Raw genomic sequence first — 20,233 nt, forward strand, 5'->3', positions numbered from 1 at the left:
CAATCTAGAATCACACTAGATAAGTATACATATAGGTGAAAAGGGTGCCAAAATACTTCTCATATTTTTTGAGTCGTTCGTGGTATAACAAACGCAACAGGGACAATTAGGAATTAAAGTAACGTAGTTTACACTTTATATAATATATACTTACCACACATAATGTAATATTATGTACATTATACCTACTGGTGACCTTGCCCATAATGTAAAAAAAAGTTGGCCTTTAAAAAAATAAATGTAATTATATATATGTCACTCAGTTTAAATATTTGGGTCATGTACTCACTGAAAATATGTGTGATGATTTGGATATTGAGAGGGAGCGTAGGGCGTTGTCGGTACGTGGTAATATGTTGGCACAAAGGTTTGCTCGATGTACAGCCGAAGTCAAAATCACGCTTTTTAAAGCATATTGTCAGACTTTCTACACGAGTAGCCTGTGGGCCAACTTTACACAGAAATCCTACAATGCCCTACGTGTCCAGTACAACAACATTTTCAGGGCTCTGTTCCGGCTCCCACGCTACTGTAGTGCATCGGGTATGTTTGCCGATGCCAGCGTGGATGACTTTTACGCATTAATGCGAAAAAAGGTTGCCTCGCTGGTAAACAGGGTGCGATGGAGCTCGAACCGAGTCCTGAGGATGGTGGGTGATCGTCTCGATTCAGCCCTGGTTGGCAGGTTCATTAAGCTGCACGTGACAAGGTATCAGTGAGCCTGTCTGTCCAGGATAAACCTCTTGTGTTTATTATACCTACTAACATAGTCTATAAGTCTTATTGTTACTAACAAACTATGGATCTATGGTCTGAAAATAAATGATTTTTATTTATTATTTTATATCTATTTATCAGTACGGTTAGAAAAAGATCGAAAATTTTATTATTCATTCGTTTTCAAACTAGAAATGATAACAAATTCACATAATAAACACAAGCTAATATATATCACAGTCTATTAAAGCGTTAGAACGAGATAGACGCGCGAAGCGTCACGGCTAGAAAAGGACAGCTATATATCTGTCGCGTTCAATGCATGGAGGCGTGGCCGAAATAGACAACTTTCCTTGTGTCATCCACGAGCTTTGAGAAAAAGCTCCACTTGTATTATAGCTTCGATACGGGTGAGGCGTTTCGCCGATTCCATTGTTAATTAATCTTTTTGTTTAAGATTGATTTCCATAAGGCGGTATGACAATAATAAAATAGTGATATAAATTTTACGATAAATTGTTATTAAATTGAAGTAGGGAAATATTTTTATCTATAAAATGTGTAAAATTCCATATTACATAAAAGATGTATTAGGCAAGAAATTTACAAAACCATAAAAAAATCATTTGACATAATTTGAATGACACATAATGTTACTAATACACGTCTAATATGAATAAAAAACCATTGAAGCATAATTACCAGGGGGACGTGCAGGAATACATTACAGAATATAGTCTGGTTATTAAATAAAATAATTATTGTGTGCTATGTGTATATGTGAGTCTTAGTTATAATATAAATAAATAAATATATTAGGACAAATCACACAGATTGAGCTTGCCCCAAAGTAAGTTCAAGACTTGTGTTAAGGGATACTAACTCAACGATACCATATTTTGTAACAAATTCATATATAGATAAACATCCAAGAAAACAGGCCCATCAGAAAAAAATCATTTTCCATCATGAATCGACCGGGGATCGAACCCGGGCCCTCTCGGTTCAGAGGCAAGCACTTTACCACTGCGCCACCGAGGTCGTCATACTTGAATACGAGGTTACTTGAATAAAAAAAATCACTCTTTAATTTCATAATTTTGTATCACAATTATACCTGGAAATAACTAGCTATTGCCTATATACCTTTGATAGAAACATGAAACTTAACCGTCAACTCAAAATGACATAAATCCACAGGTCCATAATATACCTATGACCCAAAAAAATACATCGTTCCGTCTTGCCATGACTTTTTACTGCCTTTTTTACATTGACACGTGCCTAGTCGTCGACGTGAAAAGGGACATTTTTAAAACACACCTTTTGTGCCCAGCGCATCTAATTGATAATAAATTACATAGTATGATAAAGGCTAGCTATATTTATGATTACAGTAATCAAGTTTACATTTTTTGTCATTATTTTTCTGGGACAAACTGTGATATAGTTGTGTATTGTATGAAAAACGGCGGCAAATGAGCAATCGGGTCTGATGGTAAGTGATCACCGCTGCCCAGGGGCAACTGTAATTTCAGGGAGGCATTGTATGAATAGAGGTATACCTAATTCTTAAGTATTTTTTTTCTTTTTAAAATGCTTCGTTATTTTAAAAAAGGTATACTTTGAAATAATTAAATAATTGTATCACTTAGTTTTGCTATCCGTTAAATTAATTTATTTTCATATAAATGTCGGAAAATCGCTTTTTATAAGCCTTTAAATATATAATCTACCTAGTTATAATAATGGAAGCAAAATTAAGTAAAAGCCAGCCCGAAACTTGCTGAGTTTGAGTTCCTCGAATTCGATCACTGAACACTTGTAGCTAAATAAACGTAACATTTTTAGAGTAAATTTTACACAAATTTCACAATTAATCATCATTAAAATAGTACAGGTGTATCTTATTAGGGTTCCGCGCTTGAAGGATCCGCCATATCTGTCAAGTATTACATAACCGAACAATCTAGAATTTCTATTCGCAATAAAGTTTCGAACGTGCGTCATTTCTTCTATTTTTTTTTTACATTCGTGGGAATTTTGGTATTTTTGTCAGTTAAGAAGACACAAGCACCAATCATGACTCAATTAGGAAATAATAACTAATTGCTTGTAATAAAAATTAACTAAATATAATAATTTAACTAAATAATAACTTCATTACGAAATAATCACCTTCACGACGTCAGTGTGAAAAAGCATCCGCCTCTTCTCACCAGCGATGAAATTTTTTAAATAATTATCTTTTTATTATTGTATTTTTTTCATTGCATAGTGGGTAAACGAACATACGAGTTACCAAATGGTAAGTAAACACCTCAGCCCATCTACACCAGCAACCCGATACGGGTTACAAATGCGTTGCCGACTTTTTGAGAAAGCAGGTACTATTATGCTGTTCATTGGTGTTTATGTATTGCAGAAAACTACATGTTAATGTATATAATATGTAATGTAGTAAACACTATAAGCGTGCCTTAAGTTAAATTAACAATCATTATAAATAAAGCAGATAGTATTTATTCCGAAGCCCCCACCATACGGATTTTTAGTGTGGCCTCTACGGAACCCTCACTGTTTAAAAGCTTCTCACGCTTGACTTTTGAGCTCTTTAGTGCTCAAACTTAAATTAATTAAACATATTCGTTTCAAGTGGCAAAAACTTAATGTTTTGTTATGTCTAATCTCAGTAATCCTTGGTATTGTGGATAGCACGGTCACCTGTCAATGAAGAGTTTGAACAATTTTAATTGTAATATTATGACTTTGACAAAAACATAAAATTAATTTTGAAATGGAGAACCGAGGATGTTTCTATTTATTTTTGTCAATTAAAATAATAATTTTGAGTGATTTTAATTAATTGAAATCATGGTTCTGGCAAAGAAAATTGAAAACGACGGGCTAGCGTACGTACACAAATAAGATAAAAGATATACAATTTAACTTCTCGGCCCAATACGACGCATTTTATGCTAATGGCAAATTGGACCGGACTATGAGGAACAAATAAATATGTACTGTCTCATTTCTATTCATGTATTTTTAATGCGAATATCTGTTATAAGGAAATATGTCGAAGTCTATCTGTCTACGTCAGAAGGTTCATTATTTGCATCTACAAAATGTTACCATCAAAGATTGAAACGTGAATTTGAGTAAAATAACCCTTATTGACGACCTCGGTGGCGCAGTGGCAAGGTTCTTGCCACTGAACCGAAAGGTCCCGGGTTCGATCCCCGGTCGGGTCATGATGGAAAATGATCTTTTTCTGATTGGCCCGGGTCTTGGATGTTTATTTATATATGTATTTGTTATAAAATATAGTATCGTTGAGTTAGTATCCCATAACACAAGTCTCGAACTTACTTTGGGGCTAGCTCAATCTGTGTGATTTGTAATATATTTATTTATTATTTACTCAAAGAAGATGGATTTACTCAAATTCCCTTATCAACCTTGCCTCATTGTTGCATCGTGCATCATTGAGCTCCGTTAGTTTTGACATTGACGTGCGTCAACGTACCTCGAAATTCCATACAATTTCTGCGTTCGCTGTTGACAAACGCAAAACAACGGAGCACGACTGAACAATGGGGCCGCACTTCAGGCGCGTTGCCGTTTCTGAGGTAATGTCAGCAACATTGTGGTTTGTTACTCATTTAATTGTGGCGATAATGTAGAAAATTGGTAGCAATTATTTTATCAGTTATCGAAAGAAATTGTTTTTGACGTGTAAGCAACTGCGTCTTTTCGGTCATCCGTTCCGAAATAATAAATAAATAATAAATAAATAATAAATAAATACTTTAAATAATAACTTTGACAATCATAAATTATTAATATTTATGAAAAATGTGTAAAGATTTGTGTATTATTAGATCTAATATAATTCAGACGTTTACAGGTTTACTAAGTTTTTAATATATATATATATATATATATATATATATATATATATATATATATATATATATATATATATATATATATATATATATATATATATATATATATATATATATTATATATTAGTGCTGCAAATAGTTTGCTAAATCTTTCTAATAGTAATAATATCTTATGAAACATTAACATACAACATTGAACTTGATTTTATTTCAGTTTGAAAAGGAAATTGATTGAAGCACATTAATTAATGTTTAAACTAGTTTAAAGTTACAATTAATGTAGGTACATATGTAGGGTATGCCTGTACTGATTTTAACAGTCTTGTCATGTCTGTGAGACCCATATGTCTATAAAACGTGCCACGTGTCCAGTCCACGCGCGTTTACGTTCGTATTAATTTATTCAAATGTACATTTTTGAAAAATTCTATCCTTCTTCTTGTTGTCGAGTCGGAATTTCTATTTAGCCGGTTTTCGACCAGTAAGTATGTGGAAACACTGATCGCTTTATCGTTCTAATTTCAAGTATATATTTTTGTTAATTAATTTAATTAGGTTCGTAATAGTTACGAGTAAGGACACACATATAAATAAATAAATAATAAATAAATATATTAGGACAAATCACACAGATTGAGCTAGCCCCAAAGTAAGTTCGAGACTTGTTTTATGGGATATTATAACTCAACGATACTATATTTTATAACAAATACATATATAGATAAACATCCAAGACCCGGGCCAATCAGAAAAATATCATTTTCCATCATGACCCGACCGGGGATCGAACCCGGGACCTCTCGGTTCAGTGGCAAGAACTTTACCTAAACATATGTTTGACTTAAGGTGCGCGGAGCATGGATGGTCACTCTGACGAGTAAACAGTTATTTTATTTCCTGGATAAATGAAGGAAACAAATTATTAAGTAATACTTTGTTTGATTTTATATAATACTAGCCTGCGGCTTCGCCCGCGTGATTTACTCTGCGAAAGCGAACAGATGTGATTTTATTACAAAGTGTCACCCGCCACATTGTCAATTGGGGATTGATTGTTTTATTAAGACGTAGCCTATCAGATGATTCGGCATCACATTTCCCAAATCTGACATTTCAAAGTATTAAATACTATTTTATTTATATGTACCTACACAACAATTTTAATAAAATATTTTTATTAAGATTGTTGTTAGTTTATTTTTTACAACTAAAGGAAAAAAAAGTAAAAATTAATTAAAACAAATTATTATATAAATAAATTATATAATATATACATTAAAAACTTAGTAAACCTGTAAACGTCTGAATTATATTAGATCTAATAATACACAAATCTTTACACATTTTTCAAAAATATTAATAATTTATAATTGTCACAGTTAGAAACTGCCATCATTTCGGAACGGACGACAGAAAAGACGCAGTTGCTTACACGTCAAAAACAATTTCTTTCGATAACTGATAAAATAATTGCTACCAATTTTCTACATTATCGCCACAATTAAATGAGTAACAAACCACAATGTTGCTGACATTACCTCAGAAACGGCAACGCGCCTGAAGTGCGGCCCCATTGTTCAGTCGTGCTCCGTTGTTTTGCGTTTGTCAACAGCGAACGCAGAAATTGTATGGAATTTCGAGGTACGTTGACGCACGTCAATGTCAAAACCAACGGAGCTCAATGATGCAGCACGATGCAACAATGAGGCAAGATTGATAAGGGAATTTGAGTAAATCCATCTTCTTTGAGTAAATAATAAATAAATATATTACAAATCACACAGATTGAGCTAGCCCCAAAGTAAGTTCGAGACTTGTGTTATGGGATACTAACTCAACGATACTATATTTTATAACAAATACATATTTAAATAAACATCCATGACCCGGGCCAATCAGAAAAAGATCTATATATATATATATATATATATATATATATATATGTATATATATATCATCTATACAATATATCATATATATATATATATATATATATAATCTTTGTCAAATGTCAGGTCTAATCATACACAAGTCTGTCAGCAGCACAGACAGACATATGCACAGCACCGATCTCCAATAACACAGGTTCGGACATTATTATGTCAGAATTATGGCATTTCCCAGTCAGTTTGCAGTAATTATGTGAATCGCTGCGTTTTCGTTACGATGCACTTTTGTTTCGCATTTGTAATGAGCGGAAATACGGTGACTGGTTTGATTTATTACGTGTCGATTACCTGTCTATATTTATTTTATACTAAAATCTATATTGTCTTATAGTTTCAATAAAATATAGATGAAGGATTTTTGTGATTGTTTACTGTCTATTTTTGTGATATTTTTAGTGTACCTATAACAAAATAATATTTTATTTAGCCTTTGGAGGTTGTGTCCCACAGCTGGGCAAAGTCCTCCTGCAGATTTTTCTGTCACTCGTTTCTATTTCTATTGCGAATTCTGACCATTTTATAAAAATGTTTTTCGGGTTCTCTGTCTCAAAATATAAAAAGGTATATTCAATAAGGTAGGAATAATATTTCTTTATTCCATATGATAACTTTTTCTTACAATTTATAGTCTTCTATGTTCATGTTGTACGTTATTAGTTCTGACCAGCCTGCTACTGCATACACGTCCACTCAACCTATCGCCGGTTGACTGTAAGAGATCCCTACGTGGGATAAGTCCGCCGTTGTACAATGTATCTTTCTTGTATTAATTTTGATTAACATACTTATTTTCGTGCAATAAAGTTATCACCAACTTTTTTCAAAGTTTCAAACATTTATTTGCCAACTATGAGTCAAATTCAAAATTCAAATTCAAATCATTTATTCAGAAATCAGACCTTCACAGGCACTTTTTCTCGTCAATTTTTATATTTATAGTTATTTCTACACACAAGCTACAAACTACTGGCATTTCGGAACGACCACTGCTGAGAAGAAATGCCGAAAGAAACTCATTTGAACAGTGTTGGTCCCTCATAGGCTTACCATTATTGTTTCTTACAATGTTTTTTTTTTCTAATAATATATAAAAATACATAATGTACATAGTCAAAAGGTATATCAAAACAGGTTATGATTGTGATCCGAGTGCTGAATATATATATATATATATGAGAAACGAGATGACCAGTTCCCTCTGGCAGTTCCCGTTCACGAGCCACCACCAGATTGACCATTTGAGTGAGCATGACACACTCGATTCCCATGACCTCACGATTACAAATCTTATTCGTCGAAATAGAAGTACAATTCAGACACTTGAAGATCACAAATCACGTACATGTTTTACAAATAAAATTTAAATGTCACAATATATGAATTATTATAACATAAATAAAAATTATGAATAAAATAATAAAAAACAGTAAAATAAAAATTAGGAGATCATGTGTGGAGTGGCAAAGTTGTCGGGAGGCTGACGCTTTATCCATTAAATTTTTCTTAACATAAGTTTTAAAATTTTTCATAAATACAATACAGGTGTTATGTACCTACAACTTTTGTTTTATAAAATAATAAAACAATTTATATTTAATTTATTATTATTATTATCATTATATATTAAACAATTTCAATTATTTTATAGATATTAAATACTTTAAATAGCAATTTCAATTTAATTACATGTCATCAAGGTATTATTCCTTTACAGAATAATAATTTTTTGAGAGTAGGAAAAATCTTAAGGCATTTGAGAACTTCTTTAAATTATTTATTTTCTTATCTATTTATTTCCCTTGAATTATTTAATATCTGGCAAGAAGTAACGTGCAAAAAACCATCAGTCTTTTAAATTCTGCGATACGTAATACGCACTCATTTTGGTTGCTGTTTTAGTCCTAATGACCCTAATAACATTGGACACAGGAAGCTGCAGGACGTGCCGTAGGTTGCGACGCCATTTTGATAAAACTCAAACTGCCTCTTGTAACTGACTTCCGTTAAAAGAGGTGCAATAATTTTAAATAATTTTTGATAATTTCAAATTCGTTTTAAGAGTAACAAATTTAAAAAAAAAATGGATTCCATTTTTTATCCAATTTTTGTAGTATCTAAATACCTAGATACTATTATTTGTGCTCCGTACGTATTGGTACGGAATACAAAAAATAGGTACTGTTTAGGTAACGGAGTATCGCACACATATTCCGATACACACAAAAAACACATGGTGTGGATATGTAAAGCGCCAAAGTCAAAGCTTTTATTCAGAAATTTGACCTTTACAGAAATTTTACCACGTTATGTTCAAAATGAAATATTTATCTATATAGCAAATTCAAATCATTTATTCAGAAATTAGACCTTCACAGGCACTTTTACAGCATAGCTTATCTATAACTTTATCGCGCCAATATTATAGCTATATACCATATTTTTGGTGGGAAACTAGCCTAACAATGCATGCATGAGATATCACACGAGTGTTGAGCTATAATATACTTTGTAATGGAGTCTGAGCTTAATCTTAGGTATAGGGTCGGGTTTTTATAGTTTTATGATCTTGCTATTGTACTTGTCATAGATTTAGAAGGGCCCGCGACATATCCAAACTAATTCTAATCATTTATTCAGAAATTAGACCTTCACAGGCACTTTTTCACGCAATTTTTATATTTATTAGTTATTTCTCACAAGCTACAAACTACTGCTAAAACCTATTAGCATTACGGAACGACCACCGCTGAGAAGAAATGACGAAAAATACACATTTAAACAATGTTATTATGCTAGAAGGGCTTATATAATGTTTTATAATTTTTTCCCCAATAATTAATATAACTAAGTCGCGTAAATAACAATAATGATAATTAAAAGTGATATTTAATTATAGTAAGTATAAATTTTTCGTGGGATATATGTGGAAAAATTAGGCCGGTTGAAAAAAAAATTCGTTATTCAATCTAGGCATTTTATTTTAAATTCAAATTCAAAAATTCAAATTCAAATCATTTATTCAGATATTAGACCTTCACAAGCACTTTTTCTCGTCAATCTTTAAATCTTTAAAGATCTTTTTAACCAGTCAAGTTGCCAATTGTCGTAATGTGGCCGCTATCAGAGGGTGTTATAGTAGGTACCTAACTGTTAACATAATTATGTGTATCGTGTAAAACTTGTACATGTTTTAATACTAAGTAACCAATGAGGCGCTTATACCGGCGGCTATCATATCAGAACCACAGGTAATTAAGAAAATTACAGTTTAATTATATTTATGCTTTCGTATCGGTGACAGGTGATTCGTCCAAGTACGAATTTTAGGGTAAAGTACAGGACATATTTGCATGTGTGTAGTGCAAATATATTTAAAAAATGCAATTCACCAAACGAAATACTTAAAAGACTACTCCGGAGGGCGAAGTACGGCTTTGCATTGCACTTCTCACTATCAAGTCGATTCGAAGTGGAACAGTGAACCAATCACACAGCGGTGTGGTTGTCGTTGCGTCACAATGGCGCACTGTGATTGGTTAGCTGCGTCTCACTGCGAATCGACTGGATAGTGAGATATAAATAGCAACGCACTTCAAACTCTGTATAAAACTATATCAAACTATAATTACTCCCCCGATAACACCCGTTTAAATAACATTCACAAGTCTTCAAATATGGTAATAATTAATTAACATGGCCGCTCATATGTAAAGACCTTTACTACAATCAGCTCATACTGCGCTGCCACGCGCCCTGGGTGCTGCCCACCTGCTCGGCACGGGCCAATTTAAAAAAAATGACGGCAATTCCGAAAATTGCTGACCAGCCAGCAACTTAATGCTTCAATTTAGATATTTTTAAACAAACCTCCATAAAATTTGGAGCGATGTAAAATTTGGATTTTTTAAATAATAATTTTAATGTTTCATGTTCGCACGCGGTTTGATTGCGTAATAAAAAGTTTATTTCAATTAACTGATGCATATAGATATTTTTATTTTGGACTACGGAAAACTTTGTTTCAAAGATCGCACCATTCTCGTCGTAAAAGTATTTCTTATTTACAAAATTGTCCACTCTCCCCTTATCAATTATATTTACATGCGATTGCAGGAACACGAAAACAGCGATGTCACACATCAAAAATGACACGCACAACTTGTCAAAAAGCAGATGTAATCTCATCATCTACTAAATTGCCATTTGATGCGTGTAAACGCCAAATCACACAAACGCGGGGCGCGCGCGCATTGACTAGAAAATCCCCCGAGTTTTCTCACGCTGATCTGTCAAATGCTACAGTGCGAAATAATGTATATTTATTTGCCTGTTTAAGTATATGATAAGAATATTATAATACCCATGTGGCTTATCGACTGGCAAAAAAATAAAATATATTTAAATAATAATAATTGAATTATATTATAATATTTTAAATATATTTCAATAACCAAACACGTTAATCATCATCAGATCGAGTGTGTTATTGCTAACACTGGTCAGATTTTGTTCAAGTCGTCTAAAGGCATCTGACATGACTTTTACGACTACTTACGGCCGTCTAGTGGCAGGTAGTCGCATGCACACTAGTGAACTAAACTGTCCACCAGTGTGCAGGTTTCCTCACGACGTTTTCTTTCACCGGAAGCAAGTGCTGGTCTATGAAAATTACTATATATGAATCAGATTGGTATACAAACTCATATGGCACGAGTATAGGATACGAACCTGAGACCTTTCGATCCACAGGCGGGCGAGTCTTAACCATTACACCACCACCGCTTCACACGTTAATTAAATGTCACTTTAATTGATCAATTTTATTAATAACGAGTATTTGAGTCTCATAAAGTATATTAGACTGGCTTTTAGATTCCGAAATCCGTGACGTCACAATACATTACTATGATACAAAGCTCCGTAAAAATTTTGTTTTTGACATTAGAAAACGCAGTATCTGATTTATCTAGTTGGAGAATAGCCAATTAGAGTCTTTAAATAAAGGGCTGCGGTGAAGTTTGTGGCTTCATCTTCGCCTTTGGAATTCCGCAATACTTTTCAAGTTAACAGAGGTATATTCTGAAGAATTTTCAAATATACAGCCCCATCACAAGATTTATTAATGAAAGGCATTTGAGAAACACCACCGGCAAAATTCAAAATAAAGTGTTATTAATTATACTCACTGTATTGTTAATTTTAAGTCGCATAGTTAGTTGTAAGATTATGTAATTTTTTGACAAATAAAAATATTTTCTTTCTTTCTTTACGTAAAATTACTAGCTTGAATTGGTATGTTAATTGAAATTTCTTCCAAACCTGAATAAGAAATAAAAATGCCCTATAATCTATCTATTACTAAATCTATAGTCTACTATAATTTACTACTAAAAAATAGAAGCGGTGGTGGTGTAATGGTTAAGACGCCCGCCTGTGGATCTAAAGGTCCCTGGTTCGAATCCTACTCGTGCCACATGAGTTTGTATACCAAACTGACTCATGTATTTTTCAGTAGTTACTCATGTATTTTATCAGTAGTTTTCATAGACCACCACTTGCTTCCGGTGAAGGAAAACATCGTGAGGAAAACTGCACACTGGTTGATTATTAACTTGTGTGTGAAATGGAGAAGGCAATGACAAACCACTCCATTAATAATGTCAAGAAAGTTGTTGTGTGTGTTTCATTCCACGTAATGACCACGACCCTCAGCCATGAGGAATACGACTATGAAGGGTCTATCCCTTCATAGTCGTATTCGTTATTATTGTAATAGTCTACTATTACAGTTTCATTTTACATGACAATTTATTTTAGTTTAAGTAAAGACAATTGAACGACAACAGAATCCCATTCACATCGGGCCGCGCTGAACGATCAAATACATTTTCAAAATCAAATAACTTTATCATGAGACGCCCTTCTTTTTTTTTTGATTCACTTCTTTTTTCAAATTCGACCTAAAGTTCGTCATCTGTAATGTTATTGTCATTAACAAAATGGATTCCTCCTAATTCCAATTAAGTATGTTTATTTATTTATTTACTTCATGTTCTTGAAATTTCTTCTTGAATATTAGGACAAATCACACAGATCGAGCTAGCCCTAAAGTAAGTTCGAGACTTGTGTTATGGGATACTAACTCAACGATACTATATTTTATAATAAGTACATATATAGATAAACATTCAAGACCCGGGCCAATCAGAAAAAGATCATTTTCCATCATGATCCGACCGGGGATCGAAACCGGGATCTCTCGGTTCAGTGGCAAGAACTTTAACACTGCGCCACCGAGGTCGTTAAATTCAAAAGTACGGAAAAGGACATAGCTTATCTTTCATCACGAAAAAGGTACAGTTTCCATTGGAAACATATTCAGGCAGAGCCGCGGGCAAAAGCTAATCTATACTAATATTATAAAGAGGTAACCGTTTGTGAGTTTGTATGTTTGAGGCAGGTAGTCTCCGAAGCTACTGAACCGATTTCAAAAATTATTTCACCATTAGAACGGTACATTATCCAAGATTGCTATAGGCTATATTGTAACTCTAAACTCCCACGGGAGCGAAGCCCCGGGCGACATCTAGTACATAATAAAATTTGCAATATTGATTTGATATTTGTTGTAAAAATAACATAATTACTTTGTTGCCTCGCCGGCGGTACGATGTCGTAAATTCACTGCTTTTTATCAGGACCCATCTATCAGCATCCGATAAATGGGCGGCAAAATTACGAAATTTTGTCTCGTTCTAAGCAAAAAATCTGGCTCGGACCGGTTTATACCGAATATTTATGGTAATACGGTACTCTGCTCTCGCATTGCATGTTGCACATATACCTACTACGTACATTACACTGTGTATAAAATGAACATGGAAAATGTTCTAAAAATCATTCTAGGTTTTTAATCATTCAATTACGCAAAATTTATTAGAGAGATTTCGATGAAATTTGGTACAAGACTAGATTATAATCACAATCTCTAACAGCACACAGAGTCAGAGATGGGCTAGCGGAAAATTTATCACCCTCGCACTGGTTATAACCCGGGTAAATTCACATTCTTACCATTTTGTTTCCGTGTCTTCTTAAAATGCTGTGACGAAACAATATAATCGTTTTGTCGTCGTATTACAATGTAAGTGTTTTATATAGAAAACTAAACGGAACTGCTAATTAATAAAAGAAAAGGTCAAAATCAATATTCATATCGCCATGGGAAGAAATATTAATGGAGATACTATTTATATTATTACATTACGACATGTAAATGAAGATATCATATTTATTGTTACATATTTTCTTTATATACATATATTTTCTTAATTTTGAATAATATTTTGCTCTGAGTTGATTTTTCAATTTCATATTTTATCAATGTTAAATTGACCTATAATAGTATCAGAATCGAGTCAGAATGTCGATATTGTTTCAGAACTGTTTTAATATATTACTTACATGGTGTAACATGACAACATGCACGGCGGCCTGTGCAATTTGTCTTTTAATAAAACGAAGGTATAATAAAACAAAATGCATCAAAATTTGACTTAATCGCTTTCACATCAAGCTGAATTGGCGTCATTACGTCGCTCGCTTATCTTCATAACAAGTTAGGTGATTCCTTTGACGCGAATATAAACATCTTGTTTGCTTTTCATTAATTCCATTTTCGAATTTATGCCGCCATAAATTTAAATTTTGACAGGATAACATCTTTTTTAAACGTCGACGACGAAGTTGCCAGTACGCGGAATTTTGACGTGCAAAAAAAATCCGGGAAGTAATTATTTTTTAAAAAGAGAATCGTTTTAGTTGTTCTAAAGAAGCAATTGGTAGTACGGGGTGCCTACGCTATATGATTAGTTGATAATTTGGGCCACACTTGGCTCGAGGCGATGCGTGCACGCGACCCGCGCGCGCCAATTTTTTTTTTTTTTTAATTTACAAACATGCAATATCTTGTCCTCTCCACTCGAATCGAAAATCGACCGATTAAAACGCTCTGGGCGTCGATCCGATTGTAGTAATTCTATGATCGGTCCCAATTATCCTTTCGTCTGGTATTAAAGCTATTATTGAAACCTGGTATCAGTTTTTGATACCGATTTCCACAAAAATTGACCAATTCTTATTGGTGGTCGTATCGACATTTTTTAGTAAAAAATATTTTGCTCGATTTAATATCAATTTTGTTGATCTACAGCAGTTGTTGTTAACTGATAAAGCTCTATCATAAACATACATATACTTATTTAAATTTTCAAAGTTGCGTAGGTATTTTAAAAAATCACTCGTGCGTCCGTGTCTGTCTAACTGTCACGACTAGGTCCTCCAAAACTACTGAAAAAATTAATTGTTAACTAGTACACATTACCGGCAGATAACTAAACTGTCCACCAGTGTGCAGGTTTCCTCACGATGTTTTCCTTCACCACAAGCAAGTGATGGTCTACGAAAACTATTGGTATACAAACTCATATGGCACGAGTAGGATGAGCACGAACCTGAGACCTTTCGATCCACAGGCGGGCGTCTTAACAATTACACCACCACCGCTTCAATTAAATCTTACTAACAACTGTCAAAAGGAAGTACTCCCATTTTGTGCAAATAATTGTGCATCTTCGAATGAAATACGCGTTTTGCAACTGTCGCACCAATTATGGTTCATTTTACATCCTACCTTGTATTAGCTGGACCGGGCCAAATTACTCTATGGTCGGAAGAAGGTTGGATGGTCACGTCACGCCACTTTTTTCTCTGTGGTCAAACGCATGGCGTAATTCGCCTGCGCTAAATTGCGTAACACGCGGTGTCCAGATATTTAAGCTGCTTAAGGACATCCATATCATAATATTACCTATAAAGTTTGTTACTCTTACACGCAAAATCTACTGAACGGATGGTTATGAAATCTGGTACACTGGTTTAGAATATAACCTGGAATAACACATATGATACTTTTTATCCTGAAATTCCATCGGTCGTTCCTAAAATGTGAGTATAAGTAGTTCGTAGCTTTTTGAGAAATATTATATAATTTGAAATTTGACGTGCACCAGTCTAATTTCTGAAAAAATGCCTGTGGTAAATCAGCTTTTTTATGTTAATTTCGAAAACACTGGTCGAAGTACTCGGTGACCAAAGGTCCAGCCGGCGGCGGAGCATTGCAGTACGAAGTGCTACAGCTTTTTGGGCACGTTATCGTTGGCAACGTCCACAATTTGTATTTTTTTTATTTTTATTTATTCTTTAATTTTATAATTTATAACTAGCTTCTACACACAAACATACAAACACTTCCTCTTTATAATACGACGGGACGTACATAGAATACTCATTATAAAGTAACTATTAGCGGCTATCCCGGCTTAGCTCGGATAAACCGATAATAAATTATCTCTTGAATTAGTTAAAAAATAACCACATCAAAATCCCTTAGTTTTAAGTTTTAAATATCTAAGCACAGGGACAGACAAACAGACAGCGGGAATCGACTTTGTTTTATTATTATACCATGTACTTAGTGACAATACATGTTATTACATGCTCTCTCTCTGTTTTATTCATAAGCAAACGTTCACACTTTAGTTCTGGAAGTGTCAACGTAATAAAAAATAGAAAATGGCGACCGTCGAGTTTTTAAAAAGTACCAGGGTCCAATAAATGCCAGGAGATATGAAAAAAGGAGCCGCGCACATTCATCATTGCATAGTTAGAATTCACGCATAAAGACACGCGCACACTCGTCACATAATCTGAATTCTGAATACGAGGATGGGCCGTTGTCGGGTTGGGTCACCGCTATCAATTATGCCCTATACGGTGACCGATATAAATAAATTTACCGCTTATTAAAACACTTCAAATTTCGCCACCGAAATCATTGTCAAAAATGCTGTTTACACGACACGATTTGGGCAGAATACGAATCTGAAATCTACGAAGGTATTTATTAAGGCGAACGCCTTAATGAAAATGTCAGATGGTGCTAGTGTGCAGGGAGTAGCTGCCTTAACCCTTCAAATAATAATATAAAAATATATACAACTGTAGCAGACTAAGACAACATTATATTCTGAAATTTAACTCAATGTCTTGACATCATTCTATTGACTTTTGAGTTCACTTTTTCCATCATTTATTTATGCTTAATGTCTCCGTACAGTCATGATAATTAATAATAACGCAGCTGTATGAAATAGGTCATTATTAATTACACAATTGTTATTTTTAGGGTTCCTTTCCTATTAACACACTCTAATTATTAAACAAAATAAACACACTCAATTACGAAGAAAGATGTTTAGTGTTTCAACTGTAGACCTACCATCGACTTTTACGGGATGATTCAAATGCGACTCAGTTCAATTTAGGAACCTAAAATTAATAGCATTCATATTATAAATTAACTCGATGTGAAGTTAAGTGGATCGCGTTAGGTTAGGAGATGATGGTAAGTCCCCTGGTTACTCACTAACTGGTCGATTAGTGTAGATAGTGCGCTACGCAATCTGCGCAAGCCTCTTCATATATTTTCGAACGCACTACGAACGCACACGTTTCTTTCTTTTTTACAAGATGCGTACACGATATGGGAAAAAGAGACAACATGTGGACGTCAGTAACGTGCTACGTGTTTGTGTGTTTTATGGTAAGCCTTCTGGCGTCTAGTTCAGTCACACCTTTCGGCATCACAGCCCACAATGCAACCGGGAGCATAGGAAGATGAGAGAGAGAGAGAGAGAGAGAGAGTTACGAAATTAACTGTATTGTAGTGAACAAGCACAATGTTTTTTTTTTTACAATGCTTCAAAACCCGTCGTTTACGACACGATTCACGCTTACCCATTTTTTCTGCGAAGTTTCTCGAGTCATTTTATCACACTGTTCAGACACGTTTTTGCGACGCACTAAAATGCGAATCGTTCACTAATTGATCGTAACAATGATCGAAATTGCAATAAATTGTAACAATTTCATGCATATTGATGATAGAAGGTAATTAAATAAAGAAACGTACTGTCCATTAATCATTTTGAAGTGCATAGTAGCAATCGATCGACTAGGTATTACTATAAGATGAATTCTTCGACTTTTAAAATCTTCTATGTTCCTATTTCTTACCTATGTAAGCACAATATAACACAATAAAAAAAATATTTAACCAAAATGTCAAAGAAAACATACTATATACTATATAAATTAAAGAAATAGAAAATTCGATTGTTTTACTCTCTACATATAGTTAGTTTTCCTTAAAAAAAGTAAATAAAAATAAAATGAAAGTCAATTTAAATATTGATGGTATGTTCAATGCAAAAAATATAGATTTATAATTTAACCAATAATAATATGATATATGAATAAAATATTTAAACTAGAAATAAAAACAAATAATTACTGAACTGAAAAATAAAGAAAAAACAATAATAATAATGATATACGTGCAGCTTTTGGTCTTTCTGTTTAAAAATAAAATTTTAAAAATATAGGTACGTCTGTTCGCATTTCCGTGTAAAACCGTGTAATTTCGGTGTTCAGGACCAAAAAAAACCGATGGTGTAAAGAGTCCCAGATAAATCCCGATCCGAAATTGACACGGCGTTTCTTCTCAATCGTACATCGCTAACTTTTTACAAGTTCCACGCGATCGGACGACAGTGTTTGGCAAAAACGACCGAATCAAAATTCCAGATCGTCCGTCTTTTATTTATTTATACGTCGGCTAACAGGCGTAATTTTTTCCTGCAAACAATAAGTTTTGTCCGAAAAATGCGAAGTGAAGACATAAAAAGATCGGCGCTTCGCGAAGGTTCGCGTCTCGCTTCTTGTGGCGCGGATCCAGGGCCGTATTTAAGGGAGGGCAAGACCTGGGACCTGCACAAGAGAGGGGCCCCTCGGTTGAAATTAATAAAACAATTACACAGGTCAACAACTTTTCTGTTTTGTCTGCCTAACAGAAGTTTGTCAATTGTTTCCTATCAATGCTACTTGATAATTAATAAATTAGACTTGTGAATTAATATGTTAGTATATTGAATTGATTCTAACTGTTATTCACATATAACTGAATGTCCTGCTCTAGAATAAGAGGTATTCCTTATAAATTATAAAGTTTATTTTTAAGTGAACTCTGGGCTATGTGGCGTCTTAGCTGAGAATGTTACCGGATACACGATCATATTAAAAGAAATAGTCATTCACACACTCTATAATTAGAAAAACATATAAAACTATCTGTTTCTTGCCCGCAGCTACGCCCGCGGTAGCTTATATTTGACACCTGATCATTAACTGTACCTATCTCTTCAAAATTTCATCGAAATCGGCCCAGCGGTTTAACCGTCGAAACATATGATAGAGAATCACCTTTATAATATTAGTATGGAATTACTCCGTCACAAAGAAATACCTGTTAGATTTTTATTTCTACATATGCTTATATAGAGTAATATCCTCTTAAACTATAGCTGGTGGAAGAGATCCCTTCATGGGATAAGTCCGCCATTGTATGTTTATCTTTTAGTTATGTATGTACTTTTAACGTGAGTTCTTTGTACAACAAAGATATTAAAAAAAAAAAACAAATATTATCAAAACAAAGGGTTTCTGCTCCTTCACTGCCCTAAGACCTTCAGACATCCAAATCCGCCAAATAGACAGTATTTTACGGTCAACTGCTAGCAAAGCTACTCTAAAACCTAAATAAGCCTTTATTCAATTGTAATAGTGACGAATTTGCAATGACTTTTAGGTAGTTTCATGTTCAAATCGAGTAATATCGGCGCTTACCCCCAGTATGGACCCAATAGGTAACTCGCGCGCATTCTTGCGTGCAAAAAGTACATGTGAATTAATTTTGTCATTTTATTCGTTAAATTCTAAGAATTCAATATGAAGGGTTGGTTACTGTGCCAGAAGTTTGTGAAGCCCGGGCTTCAAAAATTAATATAAGCATCCTCGACAGATTTGCTTCACTTTACTTAAAATTTTAAAGCTTCGGCTGTGTTTTGACGACCGGCCGCCTTTCTGACGATATATTTTGGGAACTCTTTGGGAAATTATCGTCAGAGAGGCGGTTTAATTGTTTTTTTTTTTTAATTAAAAATCGATGTGTCATCGACACTTGGAAATGGACGCGTTCCATTCCATGACACGGAAAAAAATGTGCACATGTCACATTTTTTTGCGTGAACAAGCGTAAATATTTATAGTAAAATGAAAATTGCTAATCAAGGAGACATTTTGAATAGCAGAACTTTCTAGAACAAAGGAAATTACTATTACAAAACGACCACCCCGATTTCAATTAAATATATGTGCATAAAAAGTATGGATATTTGCGTTGGAACCCGCTTTCCGTATCGAAAAACTTTTTGCCTCCAATAATACCATGCTTCACGAGAACTATCCACAGTCATTACTGTATTATGCCCTTTCGAAACACCAATCAACAGTCGTTTATTCCCTTTACCACCCACGATTCGCCCTTTGGCCCGAAAAGACACCTCACGGTTTTGTGTACCTTGTAAATTTCATTCATGTTGCGCTTATGGAAATGAATTCATTAATTAAACAATTAATAGTTATGTTAATTCGTTTGGATATATTGTAGAAATGTTTTATATTTTAAACCCGACGCAA

Source organism: Plodia interpunctella, chromosome 25 (assembly GCF_027563975.2).
Source record: "Plodia interpunctella isolate USDA-ARS_2022_Savannah chromosome 25, ilPloInte3.2, whole genome shotgun sequence".
Classification (NCBI taxonomy): domain Eukaryota; kingdom Metazoa; phylum Arthropoda; class Insecta; order Lepidoptera; family Pyralidae; genus Plodia; species Plodia interpunctella.